Source organism: Alligator mississippiensis, chromosome 3 (assembly GCF_030867095.1).
Source record: "Alligator mississippiensis isolate rAllMis1 chromosome 3, rAllMis1, whole genome shotgun sequence".
Taxonomy (NCBI): domain Eukaryota; kingdom Metazoa; phylum Chordata; order Crocodylia; family Alligatoridae; genus Alligator; species Alligator mississippiensis.
Genome location: NC_081826.1, coordinates 108,340,987 through 108,357,477, shown reverse-complemented (window position 1 = coordinate 108,357,477; position 16,491 = coordinate 108,340,987). Strand labels below are relative to the sequence as shown.

The 16,491-nt window shown below is 44.7% G+C and overlaps 1 protein-coding gene across 1 annotated transcript in view; it reads right to left on the bottom strand.

Moving 5' to 3' along the window:
• ZNF407 (zinc finger protein 407) overlaps window positions 1-13,928 on the bottom strand; it is a 476,393-nt gene extending 462,465 nt beyond the window's left edge. Inside the window, 1 exon segment of the mRNA XM_006276265.4 lies at window positions 13,720-13,928. The gene's annotated coding sequence lies outside the window, so the exon portion shown is untranslated.
• Window positions 13,929-16,491: the final 2,563 nt, after the last annotated feature.

The window sequence follows — 16,491 nt, the reverse complement described above, 5'->3', positions numbered from 1 at the left end:
ACAGGGCTATCCATTTGGCCCTTAATGACTTGCCGAAACTGAGTATGCAGCGCTCCGCCCGAAATAATTGCCTGCCCCTGACTTAACAGAATCATCTCATACAGATACATGAGGGTGAAAATCTGAATGGCACTGAATAACAGAGTATTTTTTTTATAAGGTAGCAAAACTTAGGGACTTCAGTTGTGATGCTGTCTGTCTAAATTGTCATTACATAGATTGGATCTCTAACCTTTTGTCTTTCAGCCTTCTAAATGAGTAAAAAAAAAAAGAAAAAAAAAAAAAAGAGGCCTCAACTTCAGTGTGACCGCTCCCAGTGATCCTGGTATGTATTTTGAAAAATTACCAGGGGTACTGAAAGGTACTCCTCTTCATCTGTAATAAAACATCAAAGAATAGAGCCCTGTAATTCACTAAGAACTGAAATCACAGAACTGAACTGTACACTTTCAAACAAGTGGTTTATTGCTCTGGATTTAAAATGCAAAGTTTCCATTATATTTAATAATTAAAATGCATGCTGTGTTATGGTTGCATTTGGTGACTGAATTAGTAGTACCCCAACTGAGCTAAACAATGCCTTTTTCCTATTAGGGTTCATATTACCATATCATCTATTTGTTTAAGAAAAGGAAAGAAAAAAGCACAGCAAGGAAGAGGGAATAAAAAGGAAATATGAACATCAAACATACTGAAAGACAGTGAGAACCAAGACAGTGAGAAGACCTGGCATCAGCAAAATATAAGCTAACTGAAAGTGGAGCAACTGAAGTATTTATGCATTTAAAGTTTTTGTGTCTTAAGAAACAGAATGTTCCCCATTTGTCAATAAGGAGTCGCATTCGAAGTAAATGGTTTGAATCTCAGTGTCTTCTCTTAGATACAATCATCACAAATTTATGGAATACAGACATCACTGTCAACGAATGGACTCTCACGGGCTGTCAGCTTCTTAATCAGGGTCTGACTTTGCTGGAAAGTGTGAAATTATGTAATTACCTACGCTTGGCAATTCTGATGGTTTAGACAATTCCAACACTCAGAACATCTTCCTGCATTTAAAAAAAAAAAAAAAAAATGTTCATGCAATTTGGTTCCAGGGAACACATTATTCTGTGTGGTTTCTTTCTTTCCTGATCCTTTGGTTTTAATACGCTTATTGAAAACAAAACTGTGGTATTATGTTAAATGATTTTTCCCTCCAAAAAGGTACCATTTAGTAAGGAAATAGAATTTATAAAGGATAAAGAATTAAAAAATAAAGCCAAAATCCTGACCCCAATGATGCCAATGGAAGTTTGGCCATCAATTTCCACAGGGTTAGGGCTTTAACTCAAAGAGGTCTAATGAATAAGAGAGATGTAATAATAACAGAGATCCAACGAGATCTAATAATAACAATATCAGCCTAATCAGGTATATGCACCACTCCTATCAATGTATATTATCTGAGCTCTTAAGCAAATAAATATTAAATCTCTTCATACACAGTTCTGTACCATTGCACTGTATTTATACACAAGCTTAAGAACTCAACACTAATCTCCATGATAAATCTAAAATGTTCACCCTCTAATTAACCCTCTGTATGCCAAATGCAAACTGTGGGGTCTCTTAATACATTCAGGTTAGCGATACCCAAGACGATAACAATCTGAGTGAACACAAAGGAAATGCTTGACCAGTCCCCACTCCTCCCATATGCGAAGTTCACCTGGGGACAGAAAACTGTGAAAAGTCCATGTTCCTGCCACAGCCTACCACAACCCAATTCAGTGTCAGTTAGAAATGCCTGCTCTTCCCCAAGATGTCTTTTGAGAACATACTGAAGAAAGTCAGCCCCTTCTCCAGTTGCTCATCACAATGTCATTACTGAGGAGCAGAAGGAGATCAAAAGTCCCATTCCCAAACATGTTCCCAGTCTTACCCATCTCTTCCTTTCCCTCCTCCTCATTTGTAACCCTATCACAGTAATGCTAGTTGGCATTAAACACGAACAACGCGTGCCCCCGGCGGCTGGGAGGGCATGGCAGCAGCAGGAGCGCAGCGGCGGTGGTGGGAGCGCGGCAGCGGTAAGCAGGGGAGCTCCCACAGACACTGCTGGCAGTGTCGGTGGGGGGCGTGGCAAGTGCCAACCGGGGGGTCGGCGACCACTCGCAGACGCTGCCAGCAGCAGCGGTGGCGGCCAACGGGGATTGCGGACCGTCCGCAGATGCCGCTGGCAGTGTCATCAGCGGAGTGGCAACTGGCGACGACCTGCAGGCACAGCACCCTTTTGTACGGGGTGCACCACCACACTCAGGAGGTGCACATGCACCTGCATGCACCGGCAACATGTTGCCCCTGGCATTAAACAAGCCAGAAAAGGCAAGTTGGACATACATATATTTAGAGGCACAGGAAAGCATATGAAATAAACACAAATCAAAGACAGTTTGGATTTTCTTAGGGTGTAAAGCTAGGTTCTGTTCTATCCAAACCATCTAATTGTAGGTGGTATTTAGGTAAAACATTCGAATTTTGTTTAACCTCTTGTAACAGTTAAAGTGCTGAATTTATAAGATACAGAACGTGTTTTGATCTTATTCTGATCACAGTCACACTGATCATAGGAAAGTAGAGATGAAAGGAACTTCATGGGGTTATAAAGTCCAACCCTCTGCTCAAGGCAGGATCATCTCTGACCAAACACTTGGCAGCCAAATGACTGCCTAATCCAGTAGTCAACCCACAGAGCATGTGAGACCATTTAGCTCAGCATGCCACAGCCAGCCCAAGCTCTGGGTAGATGCCACTAGCCAGAGAGCCCTGGCTTGCAGCAAACAGTCAAAAGGCAGCAGGCAGCATCTGCCCAGAGCCTGGCTGCACCAGGGCTCGGAGCCCTGGCACCAGCTCCATGGCAGAGGCAGCTGCCCACGTGCCTTGGGATGCACGGAAGGAAAGAGGCCTGGGGCAATGCAACCCTGGCCCCTTCCCCACTGTGCTCCCCGAAGGCACACATGTAGCTGCCACCGCCATGGAGCTGGTGCCAAGGCTCTTACAGCCTACCCACCGCCTGCTGCAGCTGCCCAGAGCCCCAGCCCAGCTCCATGGTAGCAGCAGATGTACACACCTCCAAGAAAATGGCAGGGGAGGTTCTGGGTTTGCGCTGTTCCAGCTCCTTCCCCACTATGCAACTGAGGTACACGTGCAGCTTCCACCAGCCACAGAGTAGGGCCAGGGCTCAAGACCCCAATGCAGCTGTTTGCAACCTGCCCACTGCCTGCTGTGAGCAACCCAGGTTCCATGGTAGCAGCAGCTACATGCACACCTCAGAGCACGTAGCAACAAAGGGGCAAGGGCAGTGCAGCCCTGGCTCCACCCCACCATCCATGCATGTGCACCTGCCACCAGCAATGAGGATCGGGCCCCTCACAGCTCTCCTGCTGTCTGCCCCAGCATAACAAGTCAAGGTGTGGGTTGAGGTTGCAGTGTTTTTGGCACTCTAGCCAAAAACGTTGCCCACTCCTGATCTAATCCACTAGGAAAAATCCCAGGGATGGAGATTCCACAGGTTTACCAGGTAGCCTGTTCTAGGGCTTGACAATCCTCACCATCAAAGTTTCTCCTAATCTCCAACCAGTTTCCCCTGCTGAATTTTGAAAACATTGCTCCTAGTTCGGTCTCCTACAGCCACAGAGAAAAGTCAACCTACAATCTTTTTTTTTTTTTTTTTTTTTTTTAATTCACCCTCCAGGTATTTGAAGACCGTAATCAAAAACTGATGGGTGTTAATAAAGAAAATCCATTAACTTCAATATATTCTGCCTTAAACTCAGGTTGAACATAATGAAATTCTGACCCCAGGTTTTCTTCTCTTTGGGCACATCTACACGAGACATTTACTGTGGAGCTAATTAAAACATCAGTGTCTACACATATGCCCCTATTAGGGCGCAGTAAATTAATAAATGCTGCCATAGGATAGTACTTGTCAACACAAGTACTATCCTGCAGCGGCATTATTTAGCACACTGCAACACACATGTAGACTCTGCCTGGTGGCTAGCCCTGCACTGAAGCACCCTCGTGCCCCAGCCAGCCCTTCCACAGAACACTGAGCCAAGGCGGAGGAGCCCCAGGCTGGCAGGCTGACCCCCCAGGCTCCCTGCCAGCTGGGCTACTCCAACCCAACTCAACATGCTGCAGTCCCGGGCATATGTGGCGCCAGGAGGAATAAAGTCCAGGACAAACTATGCCAGAGTTTATTCAGCTGCTCTAATAGCACATATAGATGTGCCCTTTCTGATTAAATCACATAAATATATCATACATTCAAATCAAATCTATGCAATTACTGCTGATACTACTACATGCTGGTTAAAAAAAAGCAATCATTAAGCATTAAATAAAAAGGAAATCTCAGACACAAAGAGATTTCATAAACCTTGGACGGTTTCACTTCACAGCCCTATCATCTACCTGAACTTTTTTTAAATGTAAGCACAATCACAGTATCTGAGTACCTATATAACCTGCAAACATTAAGGACAGAAGTAAACTTAAAATTTGTTATGGAAACTGGCATCTCTGAAAAAAATGATCAGGGACTGTACCCTCACTTAAGAATGCTTAAGTGTTAACCTAAAATGCAGCTCAAACCTCAGCCCATAACTTCATGGATTCCTGTACATCAGGGAGTTGAAAACAGACCTGAAAACTATATGTTTTACCTTTAAAATGATATAGATGGAAAAGCATTTAAGCTCTGTAACTCAGATACAGGCTTATTCCTAATTACATGTATTATATTTGTTACTATTGTATATCATCATTAAAAGCTGTAACCTGTTAAAATGCACAATACCTTTCATTGAGGTAAACAAAAATATCTTTTCCCAGTTTAGGTAAAAATAGGGCAACTCAAAATTCTAAGATAAGAGTAACTAAAAGACTATTTATTAAGGTCTATGTTATAAATTCAAAACATGAAGCCTAACAAGCTTATGGAGGAAGGAATTTTTTTAAGCATTCATTAGCTTCTCATCTTCAAGTCTCCAACTTGTAAATAATTTAAAATGAAAATTTGAACAACAGGGGAAAAAAAGCAGAAATGCAATTCAAATTGTCCCATTGTTATACTAATAAAACTGAAAACACAGAAAAGAATCCTGGCAGATCATGAAGACAACATCCATAAAACATTTTTATGTTTGAACTAGGGCATTATGCTAGCACTGGATTCAATCCAAAAAAAATTAGCTCTGACTTGTAAAAATCAGGCTGCGCCCAGTAAAGGATATGTATGCTAGCCCAGCATTTTTAGCATTCAGAGCTTTTGCTTCTGACAGTGCTGAAACAACAAACAAACTAAAAAAAAAAAAAATGCTTCTGGGTACCTTAGCATTTTTCCCTAATTTTAACTTCTTCGAAATATACAACTCATTTAACAATCTACCTGACAAAAGGCAAGAAATTCTCTTCCTTTTCATAAATGAATATATCTGGGGAAGAGGAAAGAACTGTCATTTCTGGCATCCTTTTCCCCACATGGGGGCTCTAGAGGAACTAGGGTCTGAAAGTGAAGAAGGCAGTGAAATAACTATTCTAGGAGTAGAGACAGACAAAGAGTGATCATCTATGCCTTCTTCTGCAACTTTTCACACTCATCACAAGTGTGGCCAAGTACCAGCACGCATGTCACAACTGGCACTGGCAGCCTCTCTGTGACACATGGTAGACTGGGGAGACAGCAGGAAGCACACCACTAGATCACGTTGGAACAGAAAACAGAGCAGCAGATCAGGCAAGGAGCACAAACCAGACCAGCAGATCAAGCAGGGGAAGGAAATTGGAATGGCACATAGGGAGGGCATGGGGCTTACCTTTGTGGCACACCTGTCAAAATGGCTGGGTCTCGCTACCCTACACAAACATACACAGACATAAAACATGAAACTCATGCAATGCAACTAGTGAAAGAGCCCAGAGGAGTACCGCCTTTATTGATAAGCACTTTTGGATTTCCCTAAAGCAGGGGCCAGTAGCCTACTACGGCCCATTGGCTGGATGTAACCCGCAGAGACCAAATCCAGCTCGTGGCAGCAAGGATCAGCAGCATGCAGTGGCACAGGGCAGAAAAAGTGCCCCTGCAATGTCTCTTTGCCACATGCCATGGATCTCTTGTGCAGCATCCAGCAGGCAGCTGCCCCAGCCTTCGCTGCTCTATGCCTAGGGCTGTTTTCTTGCCCCACTACTACAACTTACACTTACCCTCACCACTGAACTCAAGGTTACCCATCATTACTGGTGACACAGTAACCTCAGGTTACACGGAGGAGAAGGGGTGCGAGAGCAGTACTTGGCACAGATCAAGGGCTGGGGCACTGCAGAGGGGAATCAGTGGCCCATGGTGGTGACTGGCTGTCAAGGGGCAGCCCACCATTCTTAAAGGTTGCCAATTCCTGTCCCGCACCATATCCAGACCATTCTGGCCTAGCAGAAAACCTGGAGCAGGCATAGCAGCCTGGGGCAAAGTGTGAAGCACCACCGCATCACAAATGCTACAGGTAGACACCAAGCTCAGTAGAGTGCATTATATGGAACTGCAAAATGTTATTTAAGGTCAATACAAGAAGCATTCAGTGCACAAGTGTAAGGAGAGAAAAAAAGATGCCCCTGTAGAGCAGTGGTCTCCAAACTTTTTAAGTAGATTACCTTTGGCATTTAAAAGCAACCCAAGATCTACCGTGAGCCACCACCACCCCCGCACAGCGGACAAATCTGTGGGGAGGGATGGGGGGGCAGATCAAGGCAGAGGGAGAAAAAATTATTTGGGAGCATGCCTCCCCAACAGGTAAGTCCCACCTAGCCAGGACCCCACTCAACTTACCCTCCTGCCTCCTGCCTCTGCAGCACTGTCCCTCACTGCGGGGGCCTCAATCTAGTCCCAATTCTTCTGCATTTAGGGGCCTGAATCATCCCTTTGCATAAAGGACTGACTCATTCTTCTTTTATAACACAACTAATGGTGATAGTTCCCACCTCACTATGCAACAGCTTAGTGGTGAAGGCACCTGCATACAAAGTAGGAGAGGAGAGTTTAATCCTCTCCATGGCCTGATGGAGTTTAAAACCACATATGCTGAAGCTAATTTCCTGGGAGGTGGTAAACTTAGCAAACTGCCACAGTACAGGAGAAAAATAAAAGAAAGATTTATGAGGCCAGAAAAGAGAGACCAAGAAGGACCATACCCTAGCACAGCACTGAGGGCACTGATCAGGAAATAGGGAGAACTGGATGCCAGTCTGTTTTCTTTAGGAGTTTTACACAAACTTGGGGGGGGGGAAGAAGAACTGTTGGCAGATGTGCCACAAATTAGCCCCATACCCTCCCTGAGTGCTATGCTCTGCTCCCTGACCAATCTGCTGCTCTGCTGCATGCCACTTGATCTGCAATGTACCACACACAGAGGCTGCCTATGCCACAGGCTACAGTCATGCTGATGCTTCTGCATTCTCCCCACCCTATCACTACAGTCACATACCTTGCACTGCTTCTAGCATAGAAGCCTAGCTTACAGCAAGAAGTATAGAGTGCCACCACTTTAGCATCACCTGTGTTTTGGTGTTGAAGGCTGCCAACTGGGAGATGAGACACATGGGTTTGAAGCCCTCAGGCAGCAGAAAATATGAAACACAACACTTCCCCCACTTCCTTGGGAAGTATACGTAACACTTCTCAAAGTAGCAGTATTTGTGTTGAGTTCAATCCTGTCAGCACATGCTTGGCCTGGTCCAAGCATGTCTATCAGATCAGATCCTTCAGGGGTCTCTGGAATAGACACATCTAGTGTCAGAAACCCAAGTGGGTTTAGGCACTGAGGTATTCTGCCCTACCAAAAGAGGGAAATCCCAGGTATGCACAGGATCAACACTCTAGGCACCTACAGAACTTTTACTGGTGGGAATTTAAGGACTTGGGGCCTTCCAGGTGCCTAAGGGGTGAGGCAGGAGTTTTGTGAATGTTATTCTTGGACTTAGTTACATAAATTCGGCCTAAGTCCAATCTTAGATGTCTACGGCCTCTGCTACATGTTACGTGTATTACACAATTAATTGGTTAATCACACGATAAATTTAGACTAGCCACAAGTGCAAAATAGTTATCACGTGATAAAAATGACTATACAGCTATAAAAAAAGAACCAAACAGCCATAAAGTTAGTGCTTGAAAATGTTTAACAATTCTATAGCTGGTTTCTGTCCAGCTTTAATATTTTAACATGTAGCAGGGCCATAATGGCTTTGGTGGAGCAGGGCTTGAGCCCCCTTACTAGTAGTTGCATCTGATGCAGTAAACTCTTATAATAACCAGCTACAAAGAAGGAACAAAAGACCCATCTGCTTTCAGATGCATGAATTCCCCTTTAAATTTAATCCCAAAATAACCCAGCTATTTTTTACAGTGTTTTGTAAAAACTGTTCAGAGTCACTTGTATATTTCTGGTTTTAAAAGTCTCAAACAGGGTTTTGGATCTAACTCTAAATTTCCGTTATTGAAATATCTGTGTACAGGGAACGGGAGATTTGCACATACAAGAAAAGCTAGGACAGGCTCTTCATCTGCATCCCAGACTATGTGCAATTCAGATATCAAACATATCAACAACCTACACTTTTGGTAATCCAAAAAGCAGAATGCCAAGCCAGTATAAGATAATATACCAAGCCATATAAGATATGCCAAGCCATATAAGATATATACTCCAGCTAAACATTTACATCTTTAGATTTAAAAACAGGTTATGATAGGTCTACGGTGCAACTGAGCCAACAATATTTGTAACCTTCCAGCCAACATAATTGTAACCCATAAGGTACCAGACCCTGGCTGAACAACAGACCAAATTATGCACAAGAGGGGAAAAAAATGAGCCTCTGTAGAACAAAAAAACAAAAAATGATAATAACAGTTCTGCTATGTGTTGCCGCAGAGCTATCACCTTTTCTAAGGTGTTTTAGCATTTGCATCTTTGTAAAAATGAAAAAAATGAGCCAGTGGATGAATAGTTTTCTTGCACTGGAGTTTAAGAAGGAATTAAGCTGCATGTCTACAATTCAGTGTGCATTCCTAAAGGCCTTCTCTTTAACCAAAACCTACAGTAGGGTTTTTAATATTCTTTTAAAAAACTTTGGAAACACCTGACAACTTCTGAGCTTTTCTCAGAACACTTGACTAATTGGCACAAGAGACAGAGAAGAATCCACATTAACACAGTTATAGCTCTGACATCCTTGTACATGGTAAGAATCTTAGTCTCAGAAGCAATAACTTGCACTAAAAACAAAGCAGGAAATAAACTAAGAATCCCTAGATTAAATTAATAATCCCAGAGAAAGTTCGCTCTTCAGACATGTAATTCTATTCTGTGGAACAAATGAAGCCTGTAGAGTTTCAATGGACATAGGTTATTCATGGCTGTTTCATGCCTTAAATATTTGGGGAGCATTTAATTCCTTATTTTAATCACATATAGGAAGCTAAATATACTAATTCGTATCTTGGTGAGTCCCAGTCTTTTATTCCAATGTCTATTTATTTTTTACTTTTAGTAGTGCACTTTCATCAATACAAGTCTCTTTTTTGTTCGTACAGAACAAAAGTACGCCTACGGAAAATAGAACGAAGAACATTCCAGAATTAGATAAAAATATAGGGTTTAGCGATTTTTCCACCAGAAGATTTACAAAAACTTGGTAGATGTTTTGTTATGTAAAAAAATTCCACCAGCTCAAGACTGGGTCAGGTAACATAGAAGTCTCTTACTGCTGTCCATGTAGTACGACGCTTATGCCTAACCTGAAAACTCTGTTTTCCAGGGCTACTGTAGTCATAATGACCACAACATTATAACTTACTTGATGCATTTATATATTAAACATATTTTATTTGTATAGGAAAGTATTATCTGTCGTTTGTTTGTTTTATCCTAATGAGTAATTTTCCAAGGAAAATGACACAGCTTTATGATACGGCTCCAGCAAAATTTCGATGCAGCTTCCGTAGCAGTGGCTCGCACATGTTATCCATAGTCAGAAATCCCAGCTCAAACACAAAATAGTGCCCACAACAACATACTACAGTTTGAAAATATTCTCAAAAGAGTGACAGTGCTTTCACTGGCCAGCTGGCAATAAATAACTCACCCGAATGAATGTTACACTCTACCTGTGTATTTCACTAGACAAAGTAAAACCTAGAGTTGTGGCCACAAGGCCCGATGGCACTTGTAAGCCAATCAGCCCCAGCTTCTCTTTCTAAAATAACACTAAAAGGGAGCCAATAGCTATTGTGATCTGAATCTGGTCATTCTGTACTGTCTTATAGCGCACATTGTGAATGATGGCTCGTGACCTAAAACATGCAGTCTGAGAAGTGTGCACAATGAGATTTTAATGCACACCCAAATGAAGGTTTCAATTTATCTGAACAGATAATGAGCAAATCAGCTATACTTTTAATCAAATAGAATGCTACTGAAGTTAGGACACTGCTGTTCTTATTTCTAGCGATTATCATCTACTATAGCAACTTCCTTTTGTTTGAAAACAAGTTTATGCAGTTCTGCTGCCAAAAAGAGGCAGAAAATGGGGCAGGGTGGCACCTTAGAGACTAACTGGTTCTAAGAGCCACGGGCCTTTGGCTCAAAGCAAACAGTGTAAGCCTGCACGCTGAATAGTGACGCCACCTGCAAGTACCCTCTTCTCTCTGGGCAAGTGACAACCATCGGCCACATGGTATCGTGTTAGCAGACCCTAGCTGGAATTGGGACTGGCTGGCAGGGACCATTTGTCAAGCCTCCACCTTGGGCTGGAGGTGGTGCTGACAGCCCACATAGGGTGTTGAGCACTGATGGTAATTTGGGCTGGCAATGCATTGAGGCAGAGAACCTTCTGTACCCTTCCCTTAAGTCCATCAGGAAGCCCTGAGCTGGGGGAGGTGGTGCTGTCTATCTCTAATGGGTGTTAAGCATTGATGGACATTTGGGACGGTGACATCCAAGGCCCTAGGTGTCTACTGCCATACCTTAGGGCCTGAAACAGATTTGACAGGTGCCTTGTTTAGCACCCTGCCTACTTCTGTTGGCATCAGGTTTCACATCCAAGTTTGACTATCCCCTGCTCCAATTTTCTCTATCCTGTCATTTCATGTCCAAGTTTCCCCTTCCTGCTGTGCTCTACAGCTAGGCAATCTTGTAATGATTAAAACAACCATGCAGTCAGCTAACGGTTGAAAAAGGATTCATGGCCACCATCACTGGACTTATGTCTCAGGTTGGACAGGCTGCCTGGGGTTTCAGCCCTGAATAACCCAAAACAAGTCCCTCTCAGGGGTCATCTTAAATAGATAACAACCTACTTTGCCAGATGCTATATAAATATACATAGGAAAGGAAACTCAGAATTATGGGTCCTCACAGAAACATTTCATGCACCTATTTGGCCATAAACTTGATAGCACGTACAGAAATCCAAGACTTAATATATGCAAAGGATCAACTTACAAATACAAAATAAAGAGCACCATATTTCTTAATCCGTTTAATTTTCAACCGTAATACAAGTCTCATATTTTCTGTAAAGAGATGTACTGACCTGCCAAAAAACTGTTCCATTAACTCTCACGCTTTGGTCCATGCTGTATTTAATGTGAGAATGGGGCAAAGCTTTAATTTTTAGAAGTTTTCAACTAAGAACATGTTCATGAAAATAAATCAGAAATGACTGAAGCTATTAATACACAGCGGTTTCTGCAGGACTGTAATAATAAAGATTTGGGTCAATGTTTTAACTCAGGTCATTTAAATTACATTTCCCAAAATGCTAATAAAACTGACATGTTTGAACATACTGAAAAAGTCACAGTCCATCATCCTGATGTCACATCAGTGCATTTGACTTTTTTTTTAATGTATGGATTATTCAATTACTGCAGCCTCCATATATTATATATAAAAGCTACAATCTGATTATATATCCATGTAGTGATAATTTATGAAATAGAGATAGGATGACTATACCGTTACCTCTAGGAGGAATATAACTCACAGTGACCAGTCTAGGAGATTGCAAGAGACTAAACTGAAGCCTGTAATCATCTTCCTTTTTCAAAAAAGGGTGCGACCTGTTGAAAACGTAGCTGCCCAATTTACAATGCTCCATCTTGATTCAAGCAGGTTATTTAGACGCCAGCAGTTCTCAACTTTGTTTTCACTCAAGGCAGCCAGAAAAGGCCTGATCTTGGCTTTCTCATTTCTTGACAACAGAAAAATAATAAGAGCCTTGCTGCAAAGAACTCATGAAACAGGAATCAGACAATGCTGATTCCTATTTGAAATCTCTGGGTTTCTCTCAAGAATGATGCATAGATATTTGCACTCAAAGTGCTAATAGTGCGCAGCACCAGCAGCACCCTTAAAAGACTTGCCCGGTACCCTTGTTGAGAACCAGTTTTAAACCACAACGGGAAACCTGAAAGTGGGATCTTTACGTGACTGTGGCTGCAATCCTCCCTAATTATTTCAATTACCTGTCTTAGCTGCATTCTGTCAGCACAGCCAAAGGGGTGAAATGATATCCGCAAGCACACTAAACCCACAGAAACTTAAGTGGTGTTAAAATTTCCTGTGGGCAGGTGACTGTTAAGGGTTAATAGCAGTCCTTGCCCGACTTGCCAGGACTCCTGGGCTCTGGGGGAGAGGGGGGACAAGGGGGTTCTGCAGGTGGTGCCTTCTGGGAGGGCTGCAAATTGCTTTGTTTAGTCTCCATGGAGCAGGCTCAAGCTACCCCAAGGACAAGTGAGGAAACTGGCCCAGTTCACCCTCCCCTGAAGTGGTGTCACCATGACACCCTCGGAGAACACTGTGCGGCACAGGGACTGGCATATCCCGAGCCCTTAGCATAGTCTGAGTGCAAATGTGGCTCTACTGGGAGGAGCTACTGCACACACTGACATCACGTATTATTCACAGTCACAGTCGTATCAGATCATCACTCCCCCAGGGTCTAGGGCCCCGGCCAGAGCCCCACAACCCTCACATCACTACCCACGAACAAATCCCAGGCGCATGCACAGCAAGCCTGCACATCACTAAGGAGCAGCAGCGTGAAAGCCTGCAATCTGAAGCACAGCTCCATGCGCATGCGCGTTCCCCCCAACCCACCGCCACTGCAGCGCATGCGCATCCCCCTTTCCCGTGTCCAGAACCCCTCGACAGTGGCCTGCCCCTGCCCGCACAGCAAAACCGCCTCGGCGCGGTGTGCGCCTGCGCGCTCTGCCCCCTGCTCCCTTCCTCCCCCTACCCCTACCCCGAGCCCATCTGCTGCGGGAGGGAGAACGGTCTCCACCGCCGTCGCCGCCAACCAATCGCCGCGCGAGACCTTCTTCCCGCCCGCTGCCCTCCAGCCATTCACACGCAATAGAACTGCCTTTGGGGGCGGGACGTGGAAGCGGATTGGACAGAAGGAAAAAAAAAAACGCAAAAGGAAAAAAAAACAAAAAAAAAAACGACGGCAGCGCAGAGGCCCAAAAAGCCCGAGGGAAAGCGCCGAGGCCGCCACCAGCCCGCGGCAGCCCGATCCCCAGCCAGCAGCGCCTACTCCGCTCGCGAGCCGCGGCATGGCCGCGGGCGCCTCCCTACGGTGCTAGGCGGCCGCGGCCCGTTCGCTTTCGCTTACCGCACGGGTGGAGCCGTCCGCCTCCGCTTGTGATGATCTTGGTCACAAGTGGCGCGCCGTAGATTCGCTGTCTTGCGTCACTCCGCGTCGCGCGTGGAGGGGGAGTGGGAGGAGAGGGGCCCGCTGGGTGCTCTCGTGACGTCAGGGCCGCGTGCTGGGCCGCGCTGGGGGCGCCAACGCCCACCCCACCGCCATTTTGTTCTGACCTGCACACAAAACACAGGGGGGGGCGGGACGGGCGCAGGCCGGGTACCTTTCCCTGGCTGGTGGGCGGGTCGGGGCTGCGGTTCCCATACGGGGGAGGGCACTATGAAATGCTGGTCTTGGAAGCTGGGAATGACCGTATTTGCTGTAGAACTGGAGTGTGCCGATACTATGCAAATGTGTATGCAAATAAGCCCCCGCCTTTATGCTGCTCGCTGTGACCGGCGGGTCCTCGGAGTTGAAGCACGTGTTTCTTTTGAGGTCAGGTGAGCAGTGACAGAAGAACAAGCCCAAAAGTCACTCAAGGCTTTCTACATCCGCAGATTTAAGGCAGTGTTTCCCAAGCTTTTCCAGCCTCAGGCATGCTTACCTCAATAACAAGTTTCCGTGTACACCTGTTAAGGCCTTTCCCCTCCTCCTGCCTCGCCTAGCTCGCTGCTGCAGCAACGTTCTCCGGTGCATCTGTCTGTCTGTGACTGCATGCTTTAGGGCTGTGGCACGCTGGGTGGGAAACACTGATTTAAGGATCCTTAGCTGTTTTTAAGGTGCGTTAAGGGCTTGGGTCTACGTGCACATGCCCTTGACACACCTTTAACAAGGTGAGTGTAAGCTATCCATGCCTAAATTTGACACCTGCAAAAGCAGGTGTCCTAAATTTAGGTGCGAATAGATAAAGCACCTTAACGCAGGCATAGACATGCTAAGGCACATCGGCGCTGTGTGTGTTGGCTGGCTTGGGACTAACCTGAGTCCCAAGTCAGTCTCCGCACCGGGTTAATATGCCTTAGCATGTGCACGTGTCGATGTGTACCTAAATCGCATGCATTAGGCAAATGTGCATTAAGTTTAGGCATGTGTAAAAGCATGTGTAGGCACGCCCTCTGAGAGTGACTTGGGTTTTGCATGTTGCATCAATTAGCCACTTTAAAACAGCATATTTTGAACACTTGTACCATGTACAATCAATAATAGTATAAAGGTTGAAATATTGTATCCATACAATAATTATCATACACCTGGCAACACCCCCCGTACCCTATAGCTTGTGTGACATCAGCAGCCGCATAGGTAGGCCTCTCCCCCTGTACCACTGCACCGTGTCAGTGCGCAGCACCTCCACCTCAGCACTCCCTCCCCTCCCCCCCCAAGCATGGGTGGCCCCTCTGCTGCTGCATCTGGGAGGCAGCCCCCACCCTACACGCACCTTGTTGTCTGGAGGCTTCTCCACTGCACCATGCTCCCTCTACACTGCAGGCTGTGTGTGTGCACGATGACACCTTGCCCTGCAGAATGGAGAGGGAGGAGAAGCCTGGAGGTCCTGGCTGCAGCAGTAGCAGGAGGGATGAGGGGAGCAGGTGGCTAGTTTGGACAGCCCTGCCTTATAATATTATCCCATGAAGGAAGTGTCTCTAGTGGATTATAGAATAGAGAAGATCCCACACAACTTACTGATTCGTTTGATGCACTGGCTGGGGGAATTTTTAGCTACTTGCACGATTTCACAATGATTGCACACTTAATTCATACAACACAATTTTATTTTTAATTTCTTTGCTATGCATATAACACTGCTTAGCTTTAAGAAATACCACATCATTAAGAACACAATAACTACAATATCAGAAACAATGCTCTAAATGCACTTCTTTAAAACAATTACAATTACAACTAACTATATAATTTGAACTAGAAAAGTTATTACTATATTATACTTATAATCCTAAAATTCCAAGCCAAACACCTAGGTATGGTTTAATTCCTCAGTAGTACAATGTAATGGGTTGGCCTCAGTAGTACGGTTCAATAGGTTGGCTTCAGCAGTGATAGGAACAAGTCCCCTTCCTTCAGTCCCACTCGGGAACTCCGCAGCTTCAGCGTGAACTAAGAGTTTCGTGTTCACAGAGAGGGTGGTTCAGGTGATCAGTCTGATCCAGCCTACACTTGCGATTCTTCCTTTGTTGTTCTGCAAGTGAGGTTACCTCCAAATTGGGACAGTAGATTACAGTTTTTATTGAGTGAGTTGCCGTCTTGGGCCCCTCCTACCCAAACCTGTCACTACTCCCAAATTTGGGCTCAGATCTTACTTAACAGATTTCTGCTGGGTTCAGTTTCTTTTGTTGACCACTTAGTTACTTTGGGGGATTTTCCACACCACTGCAGTGACCTCTCCTCTTTCCAACCATTTCAAAAGCCCTAGGGTTTGATCTCTCAGGATGTTTGTTTAAGGGTCGTTTTAGGTTAACCTTGTTAAAGGCCTCTAGAGATAAAATTCAAGAGTTAAGACTTTGAGCAAAGCAAGGACCTTCTGCAGGTAGGCCAAAACAATGGCCTAGATAAGAAGATGAATCTTGTCTTTTTCTAAACTGGCTAATGGGCAACTATTACAAACATTCAAACTATTACATTCAGTATGACAGGAAGCAGCACTTTTGCACCTTTCCACAGCAGAGCTGCTAGTGTTGGAGGAAACAGAGTAGGTTCACATGAGCAATGAAGATCAAAAATATTCAGTCTCTGCCCATAAGAGACGTGATAGGCATATTTCCTCAGAAAAAGAAACCTAGATAA